Source organism: Sus scrofa, chromosome 14 (genome assembly GCF_054392235.1).
Source record: "Sus scrofa isolate SSC_HxYL_T2T_F1_AM1 chromosome 14, Sscrofa_HxYL_maternal_Yorkshire_Landrace_v2.0, whole genome shotgun sequence".
Classification (NCBI taxonomy): domain Eukaryota; kingdom Metazoa; phylum Chordata; class Mammalia; order Artiodactyla; family Suidae; genus Sus; species Sus scrofa.
This window is the reverse complement of record NC_139396.1, coordinates 93,472,496-93,488,334: the sequence shown is the minus strand read 5'-3', so window position 1 is coordinate 93,488,334 and position 15,839 is coordinate 93,472,496. Positions and strand designations below refer to the sequence as shown.

At 37.7% G+C, this 15,839-nt stretch overlaps 1 protein-coding gene across 1 annotated transcript in view; it reads right to left on the bottom strand.

Annotated features, from left to right (window-relative positions):
* The window catches only part of MYPN (myopalladin), a 104,791-nt gene extending 91,450 nt beyond the window's left edge, over window positions 1-13,341 (bottom strand). The window contains exon 1 of the mRNA XM_021072494.2: window positions 13,190-13,341. The gene's annotated coding sequence lies outside the window, so the exon portion shown is untranslated. The remainder of the gene's footprint in view (window positions 1-13,189) is intronic.
* Between the last annotated feature and the right edge of the window lie 2,498 nt (window positions 13,342-15,839).

The following is a 15,839-nucleotide window of genomic DNA, read 5'->3' as shown; positions in this document are numbered from 1 at the left end:
CAAAGTTCAGTGTTACGCATGACCTAAGTAATCACACTAACACTAACGGTGTGAAGGTAAGGATATGGGAATTAATGATTCTTCCAAGTGTACTCTATGATGGGAGCAGCCTAAGTTATCTCTTATTCAACACTCGCAAGCAACCCTGCCAGGTATTGTTGTTTTCATATTACAAGGAAGGAACTAAGGCTTAAAGAAGTTTATCTCCCAAAGTCACCCAACGGGTAAGCTGCATAGCTGGGTGAATTCAAATCTAGGTCTCTTAGTTTAAAATGTATTCTTTTTTCCTTGGCCCCCACTGTCTTCTCATGCAGAGGAATTATCCAAGTTTGTTCAAAAATCAGAAATCACCCAAAGAAGGAAACTCCCCATTATTTTCATGTGTATTGATGGACAAAGGATTATTAAAGTTATTACTTTGATTTTAGGGACTTGGTATTTATTTAACAGAAGCAAAAAGAGAGCAGAAAAATAGCATATGACTAAGTCTTGGACTATTTTCACAGAGAAGACTCAATAAAATTGGTGGACTGAAATAGCAGGAGCTGATACATGTTTCTGAGAAGTAATCATATTACACGAAATCTATCAAAAGGAATTTGTATTTTATATCCCTATTCGAGTTCACATTTTTACTTGCATACAGATCTATCCATTTGATGTTTCTTGCTTTAGTGAAACTTCCTATCAAATAAAGGCGGCAAATTTTAATGTAGGAAGGTCTAGAAAACCTTTTTTTATTTTGCCTTTTCATTCATTATGCTTTTGACCCAATTGCTTTTCATTCTGTACTGAGAATGGATTAGTTAAAACCTAGTCTAATCAAAAAGTCTTCTGTTAATATCTTAGAGATCCTCTCCTTTCATCTTCTAGCCTAGATAATAAACTTTAATTAAAAATGTGAGTGATAATGTCAACAAAAGGGGTAAACAAATATACAGTGTCACAGAAGAATTAAACACAAAAACTTACCACAGTATAAATCTAGCTGGGGATAAATCTATTTGTAGATAGCCCACTGGCCTGACTATATTGTGCAAATTTCAACCAGGAATAAGAAAAGTCTTGGTATAGTCAGAAATATGATCATCTTAATCCTATAAAAATATAAACAACCTTTTTTTTGTCTTATCTGCCATTCTTCTGCACAAATTCTTATCTCCAGAAAGTTCCACCAGTATTTCCTTGCCTTATCTTTCCCTCTTGCCTTTGTTCACTGTTTCTTCCAATTATTATGTAAACAACTAATGTTTGTAACATTTCTTATATTGCTGAATTAAACTGATTTTGAATTTATGCATTTATGCTTTATCTGTTTAACTAGATCAGCTCCTTGAGAATCAAAGCCATAAAAGATATTTCTCTGTATAGGCCACACAGTTTTAATCTTAAGGTCTGGCACAAAATAGTCACAATAAATATTTGTAGCATGCTATACAAATAATGCATTAATTGTTGCATGTCCTAAATTATTTACTCAATTCAACAAGTATTTACTGAATGCTTTTTGTGTGCCAAGAAAGATCAAATGACCGAAACTCTCAGCAATATTAACTGATTTGATTGTCATGAACAATTATGGCATTTAACACAGAAATACTATTAAGAATCGTTTCAGAAGAGGACAGGAGCTAAAAATGTTTGGATGCTCATTGTGCGCCCGTCATCAAGTAAGAGCTGTGCTGCTTTAGCTTAGTGTATGCTCACAGTTCCTGAGATAATTGATATGGGAGACCTTTGTTTTTGGAAGAGGATTAGAGCTGTTTATAGCATCCACCTTGCCCAAGAGTTCTTTTCTAGGTGTTCCATAAAAGGACTTTCATACTTTTGCATCTTCCTGAACTGGCTTACCCCTGTTTTTCCTGCCTACCTTAGGACAAGCTTTGTTTTACATCAGGTCTTTACTGTCTGTCCTACCCCTAGAATCTGACCCTTTTTTGTGTCTATGGACTGCTCATCTTGAGTTTTGGACTTCAGGACCCTGCTACCCATAGCTGAGAGGCTGTTCTGCCAACTCTTATGTCCCGGTTTTCGAGATTCCAACTCAAATCACAGACTGAGCTGCCTGTTTTTCCAGAAATAAAGAATACGCTTAAAACACACATGTAATCTCTAATTTAGATCAAGATTTCAACTATTTGTAACTGACTGCAAATTGGACTTATTCAATGCAGATAAAGCCAGGATGAATTACTCAGCTGTCTGAGTGATCCTCGCTGACCCAGCCCAGTGTCCACAACAACCAACCTTTATTGTTTATATTTAATACATAATTTAATGCAACAACCCAAGAAGTATGGATCATCCCCATTTTATGGAGGATGAAAGTGAAAAAAATCATATGCTAATGTGTGTTTTGCAAATTCAAAGATCTGAAAAAGTCTCTGGAGATAAACCTTGAGATTGTCCAAGGGGTTCTATGTCATTATCCTCTTTTTATAGAGGAGGAAACCCAGGATCAGAGAAAAAAATTATACGACGCCCCTCAGAGCTCTGATCCACACCCAAGTCTACATGACGCCAAAGCCCAAGCTCTTCTCTACACCACACCTCCTTTCAGAGGAATCCATGCTCATTAGCAATGCATTTGGGAATCAGTTTGGGAAAAAACTCAGAAGATGTGGAGTAACAAGGAGACCTCCAGTGATAGAAGGATTGTGTTGATTTAGTGACTTCCTCCAAAATCCTTCCAAGTCCTTGGAAATCTGGATGATTTACTATCTCTTACTGGTCAAAGAAACAACTTAAAGAAATTGAAAGAACGATAAATAATAATTTTCTTGGTGCATCTCTATCTGCAAATGACTAAACACAGTGAAATTAGGCATGAGACAGTATTTTAAGTACGCATTTACATAGAATTTCATCTTTTTGAAGTTTTTACAGTCATGTCTTGGTTATTACACTCAAATGACAATGACAAAAGCAAAACACCACCACTGCCCTTGAAGTTGGTCTTTATAATGAATATTTTGCACAAGGGAAGGTGGAGCACTAGAATGCCTTACGAATGTAAATCCGCAGTAAAACCCTGGTTGCCAAGTTTATATTATTAATTTAGTTTAATAAGAGCTTTTATGGGGGAAATACCACAAATTTTATCTATTAGCAAAACCAGACCAAGAAATATGTACTAAATGAGTCTTAGAACATGCTTTGAATAACTGAATATAGATGGCAACTAAAAAAAAAAACATAAAAAGTGATTCTTCTTTTTTAAAGTGATTATTTTCTTTTCTTTTCTTTTTTTTTGTCTTTTGTCTTTTGTCTTTTTGTTGTTGTTGTTGTTGCTATTTCTTGGGCCGCTCCCGCGGCATATGGAGGTTCCCAGGCTAGGGGTTGAATCGGAGCTGTAGCCACCGGCCTACGCCAGAGCCACAGCAACGCGGGATCCGAGCCGAGTCTGCAACCTACACCACAGCTCACGGCAACGCCGGATCCTTAACCCACTGAGCAAGGGCAGGGACCGAACCCGCAACCTCATGGTTCCTAGTCGGATTCGTTAACCACTGCGCCACGACGGGAACTCCTAAAGTGATTATTTTCTATTTCTATTCCTAGGTGGTAATTACGGTAAATAATATTGTACTAAGTCTTAAGAAAACCATTTGTGAGAACCAGATTAATTTGTTTTATTCATCAAAATGATCTAATTGCTCATGAACTTTATTTTAAAGGGTATTTATCTCAATGTACTAAAAACTTCCTTCCTAGCTACTCTGGGAAGTCTCATAAAAGAGAGACCAGATTTTCAAAAAAAAATCTTATCTGCTTTTTAATTTTGCATGAAGAGTAGATGGAAGAAATCCAATTACTATCTTAACAAAAAGAGACAGATGGATTGCCTATTTGGTGATCATTCACTGTGTTGATGTTGGGATGGGGTGGTAGGAAGAGTTTTATTTGATTTAATTCTCTCTTCTCTATTAATTTAGAAATGTTAAGGTCAGAGAATGTTTCCAAGTTCAGGTAATGTTTAGCTCAATGGAAAAAATAAGTGAGCATAAAAGCCATTGTAGGAGTTCCCATCGTGGCTCAGTGGTTAACAAATCCGACTAGAAACCATGAGGTTGCGGGTTCGATCCCTGGCCTCACTCAGTGGGTTAATGATCCGGAATTGCTGTGAGCTGTGGTGTAGGTCTTGGGATGCGGCTCGGCTCTGGCATTGCTGTGGCTCTGGCACAGGCCAGCGGCTACAGCTCTGATTAGACCCCTAACCTGGCAACCTCCATTTGCCACAAGTGGGAGCCCTAGAAAAGGCAAAAAGACCAAAAAAAAAAAAAAATCTTTAAGTACCTTAAAATCAGAGTAAGGATGCACATGAATCAAATTTAAGAAAGAGCCAGAAGTTCCCACTGTGGGGCAATGGGATTGGCAGCATCTCTGGAGTACTGGGTTCAACCCCCATCCTGGCACAGTAGGTTAAGGGAACCACGGGGTAGCTGTAGCTGAAGATTGGATCTGATCCCTGGCCTGGGAGCTCCATATACTGTGGGTCAGCCAAAAAGAAAAAAAGAAAAAAAATTGTGTTTAATAAGTAAGCAAAATATTAAAAAAAGAGAAAGATCCAGTGTCTGTTTTCAGAAATAAATAATAATAGTAACTAATACGGAATGATGCTTGGTTTTGAATTTGAGACATTGCTATATGCCCTGTTTGATTTGAACACAGAATGTTTAAAATACTTATCAGTGGTAATAGTAAGATGGTAAAATAAGAAGTCAAATAAATGCTATAATTAAGCAGAAAGTAATTGTATTTAGAGCCAGATTCCACCTCCACTACTTTTTATTTCAGAAACCTTAGGCAAGTTATTTAATTTCTTTATGCTTCAGTTTCCTCATCTCTAAAAAAGTGAAGGAAATAATAGGACCTTCCTCATGGGATTGCTGTGAGAATTAAGAATATTACCTGGCTCCTAGTAAGCAGCCAATAAATGTTAACCACCATTCTTACCATTATTTTCATAAAACGGTATATATTAAGCAAACATCTTGCAATCTGGCTTTGTGAAGTCACTGGGAGTGAAGTATACACAGTTGCGCTGAGCTGTAAACTCTAAGGAAAGGCCAAAGGCTGAATGGGCCACCTAGACTGATGACTCAGACACAGCAGCAGTTCAGGTTTCCAGACTGATTCAGTCCTTGGCTTCTATCCTGATGCTGACAACAAGAATGCCAATTAGTGCCAAGAGTGATGAGTCTTTTTTTTTTTTTTTAAACATGGGGTACTGTTCATTAGAGATTCAAATCGGGTCATTTACATCTTGTGTAGAACACCAATAGTTTAAATCTAACCAAGTTCAGATTTAAACCAATGACATGGAGGTAAAATGCTTCATATCTAGTTACTGTGCTCCTGAACCATCTGCTTCTGAATTCTAAATTCTCAACTCACCCACTGCCAAGGGGCTAAACATAGCTAAAGGATTTAAATTATAATTTGATCTGACAACCCAGGTATCAAACAAACCTACTTTAGCCAAATAAGTGGAGTGGTGACAAATATCACAGCAGTATATCCATTCTGTGGTATGTGCTTTATGACAAGAAAATAATAATTGAGGGTACTGGTACTGGTAAATATCTTATTTCTCATCTGATCTTAAAAAAGAATGTTAGCATAAGATTGGTATAAAACTTTAGGTTGACAATACTATTGTTAAGGTTAAGTGATTTAGAGAGGAGAAACCTAGGGACTTGAGGGATAGCTTAGTCTCATAATCTTGAAGTGTCTAATAGCCTAATGTTGAATGTATATAAATACTACATGAAATAAGATCAAGAAGATTTCTATCTACTGAATAAATGCTGCTAATGGTAATGATGATGAACTGGGGCAGATGTTAAATATAAGAACAATGATGTTTTACATCTTATAAATGCTTTAAGTACGAACACTACATTTGAAAGGTGTTTCATTGTTTTTTATTAGCTATTTCTCATCAGAGTCCTGTCAGCAGATCTCTTTAATACTCACGTTTTATATATGAGGAAACTGACATTAAAGTATAATTAACTAGTTAGAGTTACATAGCAACTCTATACTAAAAAAAAAAATCTGAGTATTGAGTTTTTATTTGCTTACATCACTCTTTTTTTTTTTTGCTTTTTAGGGCCGTACCTATAGGATATAGAAGTTTGCAGGCTAGGGATCGAACCAGAGCTTCAGCTGCTGCCCTGTGCCCACAGCCACAGCAATGTGGCGTCTGAGCTGCTTCTGTGCCCTACACCACAGATCATGGCAATGCCAGATCCTTAACCCAGAGTGTGGCCAGGGATTGAACCTGCATCCTCATGGATACCAGTCAGGTTTGTAACCTGCTGAGCCACAAGAGGAACTCCTAGATCACTCTTTATTGTATTTATCTTCATGTTTTGTTAAATTGTATCCACATACATGTGATATAAGAGTTATTGGAAATATCAGTTGATTTGTATACATTATATTTTACCCATCTCTGGATCAAATTCATACCAATAGATGAAATGCCTTAGCATAATTCTGTTCTATTTTGATATTGTGAGAAAAGATCCTAATCAAAAATTTATTTGGGGGAGTTTCCATCGTAGTTCAGTTAACGAACCCAATTAGTATCCATGAGGATGCCAGTTCAACCTCTGGCCCCACTCAGTGGCTTAAGGGTCTGGCGTTGCTATGAACTATAATGTAGTTTGCAGATGCAGCTCAGATCTCACGTTGCTGTGGCTGTGGTGTAGGCCTGCAGCTGTAGCTCCGATTCCACTCCTAGACTGGGAACTTCCATATGTCGTACCTGCGGCCCTAGAAAGCAAAAAAAAAAAAAAAAAAAAAGAAAAAGAAAAAAATTATTTTTTGCCACACTTGTAGCATGTGGAAGTTTCTGGGCCAGGGATCAAACCTGTGCCACTGCAGCAACTTAAGCTGCAGAGCGACTGTGCTGGATTTTTAACACACTGTACCATAAGGGAATTCCTTTTTTTTTTTTTTTTTTTTTTTTTTTATGGCCACAGCCAAGGCATATGGAAGTTCCCAGGCCAGGGATTGAATCCGAGCTACAGCTATGGCAACACTGGATCCTTTAACCCTTCTGTGTCAGGCCAGGAACTGAACCTGTACCTCGGCAGTGACCCCAGACACTGTAGTTGGATTATTAACCCACTGTGCTACTCCACACATTTTTTTTTTTTTTGCTTTTTAGGGCCACATCCATGGCATATGGAAGTTCCCAGGCTAGGGGTGGAATCAGAGCTACAGCTGCCGGCCTATGCCACAGCCACAGCAACCCAGGATCCAAGCCACATCTGCAACCTATACCACAGCTCGCAGCAAGGCTGGATCCTCAACCCACTGAGCGAGGCCAGGGATCAAACCCGAATGCTCGTGTGTTCGTTAACCCCTGAGCCACGAAGGGAACTTCCCCCCAAATTATGATAAATGTGCAGTTCTTTAGCATAAAGTTCATTCATGTTGTACAACCATCACCACTTTCCCTCGCCAGATTATTTTTTTTGTTTTGCAAAACTGAAACTTCACACCCATTAAGCAAGCAATAACTCTCTATTCCCCTTTACCTCTAGCCCCTGGCAACCACCACCTACTTCCTGTCCCTGTGAGTTTGACTACTTACAGTTCCAGCTAACTTCTTATGAATGTTCAAATGTGCTTTGTGTTTTTAAGGAAAGCTTAGGGGGAAATTCCTTAAATTGTTCATTTCTGATTAGTCTTTGAAGTAAGATTCTGTGAGGTTTCTGCCTGGAGGGTCCACATTTGGCTAGTTCTAGGTACTCTGGGGTTGTAAAGTTGTGAAATGGCTAGTATGTCACATGGGGGCCTCCAGTCTGCAGGGTGATTTATGATTGGCTCGCCTACCTTGCCAGTGCCCAAGATACTTCTGCAAACTATGGCAAGAAAGAGTTATTAGCATGTACTGTATTTCATCTCTCATATCCTTCATGTCTTAACATCTTTATACAATTATGATCACCTATTTTGTTTTTGTTTTCTTTGAAAGTTCTAAAGAATAAGACCTAGTAAGATGATGTCAGGGCAGCATAATTAAGGTATCGCAAGGGAAATTTTCTTTGTGATAAAATAGTAGTGGCTATATTTTTACACCATAGTTTTGTAGAGAGTTTTAAGCTATTTTATAATACTTGAGAGCACCTGGAGTGAACTCCAGCAAGGGTGAAAGCATTGGTTCCTAAAAAAAAATGTTGTGGATCTCCCAAGTGATTATCTTTTTTAATCCATTGATTTAGAAAATGCATAATGGCAAAAAGCAACCATAAATTTAATACTTATTTCCAATAAATTTGTTTTATTAATTGTAACACTATCTAATAAGTAATAAGTTTGTTCGGTTTTCAGACAATGCTTGACGTACACCTGGATTTGTGGACCCTTTAAAATTGCTTTATGGCCCACAAGTTGAGAATCACCGATCTAAGAAAAAAAAAATCAGGGTCTAGCTCCAGCTCTCACTCCCACTAGCTATATGACCTTGAGCTAATCATTCTGTATGCTTGAGTTCATCTTTTCAGTTATGGAAAAGTGGAGAAAATGTTTTGCTGACTTCAGAAGATTACAATGAGTAAAAAATAAGATAATGTATAAAGTATTTAAAAATCTAAATATAGTATGTATATATATGTGTGTGTGTATATAAAGCAGAAACTTTTAAAAGTGATGTATAAATACGAAAAAATTTCATGTTATAGGAAACACAGGAAGGCATCAGCCGAGCTCCTCTAACCTTCTGAAAGTTAAAATAGAAAATCAACATAATGACTAATGTATGTAAATTTAGGCACCTTATGAAAAGAAAAACTGTCATTCAAATATATTTATAGGATGTTCATAAAGAATTTTGTAATATGAGTTCCCTCTGTGGTGCACTGGGTTAATGTCCTGCTTGTCTTTGTGGAGGCCCTGGTTCAATCCCTGGCCTGGTACAGTGGCTTAATGACCTGGCATTGCTGCAGCTGTGGCATAGGTTGAAGCTCTGATTTGGATTCAGTCGCTGGCTTGGGAACTTCCATATGATATTCGAAACAATACATTCTTTTTTTAATGTGGATAGATTTTTTTTTTAATGTTCGAAACAGTATTTATAATATGACCGTGTTTTATTTTAATTTTTAAGAATTATAGTTGACTTAAAATGTACTAATTTCTATTGTATAGAAAAGTGACTCAGTCATACACACACACTTTTTTTTTTTTTTTTTTTTTTTTTGTCTTTTGTTGTTGCTATTTCTTGGGCCGCTCCTGCGGCATATGGAGGTTCCCAGGCTAGGGGTTGAATCGGAGCTGTAGCCACCGGCCTACGCCAGAGCCACAGCAACGCGGGATCCGAGCCGCGTCTGCAACCTACACCACAGCTCACGGCAACGCCGGATCCTTAACCCACTGAGCAAGGGCAGGGACCGAACCCGCAACCTCATGGTTCCTAGTCGGATTCGTTAACCACTGCGCCACGACGGGAACTCCACAAGTCTGTTCTTTATGTCTGTGAGCCTGTTTCTGTTTTGTAGATGGGTTCATTTGTGCCATATTTTAGATTCCAGCTGTAATTGATCTCATGTGGTATTTGTCCTTCTTTTTCTGGCTTACTTCTCTTGGTATGATAATCTCTAGTTGCATCCATGTTCCGTATTACTGTGAATGGCATTTTGTTCTTTTATGGCTGAGTAGTATTCCATTGTATATATGTACCACATCTTAATCCATTCATCTGTTGATAGCCGTTTAGGTTGTTTCCATGTCTTGGCTATTGTGACTCGTGCTGCAGTGAACACAAGGGTGTATGTATGTATCTTTCTGAATTACAGTTTTTTCTGGATATATGCCCAGGAGTGGGATTGCTGAATCATATATTAGTTCTATATTTAGTTTTCTGAGGTACCTCCATACTGTTTTCCATAGTGATTGTACCAATTTACGTTCCCATGTGTTTTATTTTTTTAAAGTCTGGAGCACAATTTTCCAAAATGTTAAATGGTTATAAGTAGGTAGAGGAACTATGGAAGGTTTTTCTCTCATAGTTTTTCTTAGCTGTACTTTTTAAAAAAACCTTCTAATAAGGGTGTATTATATTTATAAAGGGAAAAAATAGTAAAAGTTGTACCCAAGGCAAGAAAAAACACTTCAAGGACACCAATAAAAAAGAAGGAGCAAAATTTGGCAGTAGCCTAACTGATGGTATCTATCTATCTATCTGTCTACCTATCATGTACTTATCTATCTACCCACCAATCTATCTGTTAAATATATGTATGTATATAAATATAAATATGTGTATATCTATATCTGAAGAAATAATTAGAATGACAAGCAGGAAAAGGAAATCAGAGAAGGAATTAGCAGTGTTCACCCAAGAGAGCCCTATCTGCTCCTGATGATGGTGCTGGCAGCCCCAGGCCAACACTCCTAGATAACATACCAGTTACTTACCTTGCTCCAATCCATGCTCATGCAGCAACTTTCTGATTTCAATTGTTTTTTTAAAAAAATAGATTTTAAAGAAAAAAGAATAAGTTGATGGGGGATATGCATTTGGTTTGCTCTGAAGCCATCTTTCTCATTGTAAATTTAACAAACTGGAATGGTGGATGCTGCATTACTCTCTTGGGAGTTTGGTTAATGTAAATACCTTGCTAAGGACTGAATCATTATAAGAATTTTGAAAATCAAATTAGGTTTCTGAGCTTGGATAGCTGAGGACCAGACGATGGAACCTGGTAATTTCATCAAGGTAATTATAAGTTTCAAGATCTTATGACAGCCAACCAACTGGACTTCCCTAAAATGCAACTCTATAATTCAGTGTGTGACCTTTAGCATGAAATAATACAAGACACACGTGTCTTGGAGACATTGCCTTAAGATATTTCCACAATTCGAACAATGATCCAGCTATGATCCAGCCTATCATCTCAGCCTGGAGTTTTAGATAAGTTGAGGACCAGAGAAAGTAAGTCAGTTATCTGAGATTGTAGTTGATATGAGCTCAAACTTGAAATTATAATTGGTGCCTCCTATTCCAGCATATGAAACTGTTTTCCATAACTTTTATGAATTAATATCACATCTGTAAAATGCACACATTCATGACTATATCTTCCTTTCCTGCTTTAAAAGGCATTTATTGAGTAACTGGTATGTTCAAAGCACTCTGCTAGGTTAAGATTTTCTTCCAGGCTGCTCCATATGTTTTATAATATGAGTAAATGTTTAACCCTGAGAGTAGGGCAGAGGAAAATACAACTATTTACTTCGAACCTAGTACCTGTTCCAGAATGATCTAGATACAGTCCATCTTCATTTATTATTTACTAAAACCTTAGGATACGTACCATATAAGTTTTCTAATGATACCTACCCTAAATGTCAAATCATATCCAAGATTATCAGTAAATGAAAATCACCTTCACTAAAAAGCATTTGTTAATCATATAATTCTACATACCACTGAAATGCCATTATAAATGAATAATCTGAGTAATGGGTAATAAATACTCACCCGGAATGGAGACTAGAGTCAATGACAATTCCGCTTTAGGATGAATCAATAGTTAATACTCCCGACAAAAGTTCTTGTCTCTCTTTCTACACAATAAGCATCCATCTCTCCCACCAAAACCAAAAAATAAACAAAACGACAACTCACAAAAAGACCACATATTGGAGTTCCTGTTGTGGCTCAGTGGTAACGAACCCAACTAATATCCATGAGGATGCGGGTTTGACCCCTGGCCTCTCTCATTGGGGGTTAAGTATCCGGCATTGCCATGAACTATAGTGTAGGTTGCAGACACAGCTCAGATCCCGAATTACTGTGGCCGTGGTGTAGGCCTGCAGCTGCAGCTCTGATTCCACGCCTAGCCTGGGAACTTCCATATGCTGTGGGTGCTGCCCTAAAATAAAAGAAGAAAAAAAAAAGACCACATATTGTAGCATTCCATTTGTATGACCTGTCCAAAATAGGCAAACCTACAGAAGCAGGTATAGATTTGTGGTTGCCTAGGATTGTGGATGAGGGGAGTGCTGGAAGAAAAGAGGAGTGGCTGCCATTGGGTATGGGTTTTGGAGGGAAGGATGATAAAATGTTCTACAATTGATTGTGGCAGTGGTTGCAAAACTCTGTAGATATACTAAAACATAGAGTTGTACACTTTAAATAAGTGCGTTATATGATAGGTGAATTACATCTCAATACAGCTGTAATTTTTTTTGAAAGTTCTGAATTTCTACTGTCCAATTACACAGTCCCTTCAGATCAGCCCTATGAGACACCTTCTTGATAGCACAGGAGGGTTTTACCATTGAGTAATAACTTCAAAAAATATAGGTAACATAAAAATGAATTACAGCATAGAAAATAGGCACTTATAAAAACTATAGTGAGTGATAGATAAATACCCTGACTTGGAATAACTCACTTACGCCATCACTGATCTAGTTCTTTATGAAACAATAGCAGCGAAAATCCTGGCCTCCTCCAGGATCCTGTTGTCTGTCCTCCACCAGCTCAACGACTCTGTACTTCGTCCACAAACAAAGCACATTGTTGCCTACCAAGTCCTATTTGTGTATTGCTAATCTTACCTTTTTGGCTCTGCAGTATCTCACCCCTTTATATGTATAAAGAGTACTTGGAAGTACTCTTTCCTCTTCCACATGGTTTTACAAATTTTCTTTTTTCTTTTTTTTGCTTTTTAGGGCCACACCTGTGACATATGGAGGTTCCGAGGGCAAGGGTCCAATCAGAGCTACAGCTGCCGGCCTACGCTCCTGCCATAGCAACATCAGATCCCAGCCAAATCTGCGACCTGCGCCACAGCTCACAGCAATGCCGGATCCTTAACCCACTGAGCAAGGCCAGGGATCGAACCTGCAACCAGTTTCAGATTTGTTTCTGCTGCACCACAACAGGAACTCCTACAAATTTTCTTTACTCCAACCCTTGAGAAAAAATAGCACCTATACACCCCAGAGAGGCCCAGTTCAAATAAGGTGCAAAGGGATAGTTCAGATGAATACCTTGGGTGAGGATGGGTACAAGAGTCTTTTTATTGCTATCTTAGTCATTATACTCCTGGAAGCACCTCTTTATTAAGCAATATTAAATCTTTCCATTGTCTGGACATTCCCTTAAGAAATCTCTTGCTTTACCTCCTAAGGTGAGATCCAGGGGCGGGGGGCTTACCTAGCACACACTGCAGTGGATCTCCACAGGCAGAGGAGGGTTCCACCGGGGCTCCTGGCCCTTCACCTCACTTGTTGAGTGCAGGGAAAGCTGCCGTGGCTGTCCCTTCCTGGGCTTGCCCATCCTGCTAATTTTAGGCTGCTTCCTCATGTGGCTGCCTTGGGTATCAGAGCATGTGGCTCCCCTCGGAGGAGCTATTTTCTCCTGTGAGTCTCATTTGTTTGTTTACAACTCTTCTCCCTTCTTCTTCCCATCCCCACTTCTGTGTGGTTAAGCTATTTCTTAGCAATAAGTAACATATCTTTCAGAATAACACTTCCTCTAATCTGAATTGATGCCTAAATTCAAGGGACTAAGGAAAACATTTTATATTCAATTTTAGTTGTACTTTCCAGATGTCAGATTTCCAAGTTAGGTTTATCTAACAAATATTCACTAGGTTTCTACTGTAGTAAGGTGTTAGATCATAGGGATACAGTGATGAACAAAGCACATGTATCTTTCACTGATGTAATTTTTATAACAGACCATCAACTTCTGTGTTCTGTGCTCTTTGTTAAGACATAGGAATAAATAAAAGTCAATAAAGCAGAGACCCTGTCTTCAAGTACCTCACAAGATATGTCAATATACATAGAGATTCAAAGAGGCAGGGATTATAAATTCCTGAGGCTTAGTTTTTATATAATGAATGGATTCACTCATTCAGTTAATCAGTAAAAATGGACTAGTGATTATTCTATGAACATGGTACTCTGCTAGGCATCAGAAGGAACAAAGAAAATACAAATCCTTCCCTTAGAAAGATTGTTTCCCAAGCAAGGAACAATTGCTCAAATGACAAATATTAATGTATGCTTATTTTATATATGTTTACAGTCTTTTTCCACTGAGAGCTTCTTAATTGTCTTTTTCCCTTAGAGACATTGTTTTGAACAACAATAAATAACATTTTCTATTTCTCATACATTATTATTCAAAGATAAAAATTTTGCCAACTGGAGCTACTGACTAATGTGAAACAATTTGTATTTTTTCATTCTTGGAGATACAAGGGTGAAAAGATCCAAGTTCCTGATCTTGAGCTAACAGTCTAGTGAGGGAGAAGACAAGCAATTGATTATATTGTAATAAGGCAATCTCTATAGCAGAGGATGGCAGCAGAGAGGAGGGTGGCTCCCAACATCAGAGACAGCAAGTCTTCATAAAGAAAGTATGTCCTGAGCTGAGTCTTGAAAAATTAGAACTTCACAAGACTGAGGGAACAACATGTAAATGTAGGAAAGGTGTGAGAGAGCAATTTCCTAGCTCATAAAATAAAGATGGGTGTGATTTGGAGAAGGTGGCAGGGAGAGGAGGATAAAGACTTGACTATGTAGGGTGCTGGATGCCTGATAATAACCTCAGATAAGATTTTAAGATGATCTGATCAAATCTGCATTATAAAAAGATTACCCCAGTGGTTGTGTGGATGAACCAAAGAGCCAAGACACAGGCTGTGGCAGATGTTCAGGCTGGGTTGATGATAGTTGGAACTGAGACCGTGGTAGGAGGACTGAAGGTTTAAGTAATTATAGCCACAGAGCAAAGAAATTATGTCTTTATATGTGTTATAGACATAATCAAACAAGTTGCTTATTATCTTAAAGGTTATAAATAAACATGTGCGGTAAACAAAATGCATATGCCAAGTAACATCTCAAGGCTCTCCTTTATATATTCCCCTGAGCTGTTCTCTAGAAGCCAGAGAGGTTTAACAGAACAGAAAAGCTGTTCTCTGGAGCCAGAGAGGTTGAAGAACCCAGAGAAGCTGCTCTAGGCAATCAAAGCATAGATGTTGAGTATCAGTATAAGAAGACACACCTGAATATTGTCAACTTAATTAGATTTTTCAAGGTGATGGAGTTGTCAATGTATGTGGTAATCATTTCATAACAGATATGTGTTATCAAATCATGACAGTTTTATATCTTAAACTTACACGATTTATATATGTCAATTACATCTCGATGCTGGAAAACAAGATTTTTATTCTACTTGAACAGAATAAGACTGAGAATATCCATTATTATATGTATGGATAATTGGCCCTGTAAGTTCATAGTCTGGGCATGTCTTCCACATGAACATAACTAAGCTCCCCAACACTTGGAAAAAGGTCCTTAGCACCTTGTTGAGTGAAAATAGTTTACAAAGCTCCAAGATCCATTGGGTAAACTTACATTGATTTCTATGTCTGTACAACATACTTGGAGTATGGAAAACTATCAGAATGATGGTAAATAATTGTTACCAGTTTATATCTCCTGGGATGGTAATTCTGTTATTTTCTTCTTAATATTTTACTGAAATGCTTAAGTTAATTATTAACAATAATCATTAATATTTTAAAACAAAATATATTTTATTTTTTCAATGAGAATTTCCCATACTAAAAAAATTTAAATTTAAACAGAAGAGTTTTTTTATTACTCAATGAATTTATTACATTTAGAGTTGTGCAATGATCATCACAATCCAATTTTATAAGATTTCCATCCCACAACCCCAGCGCATTCCCCCCACCCCCTGAACTGTCTCTTTTGGAAACCATAAGTTTTTCAAAGTCTGTGAGTCAGTATCTGATCTGCAAAGTAGTTCATTCTGTCTT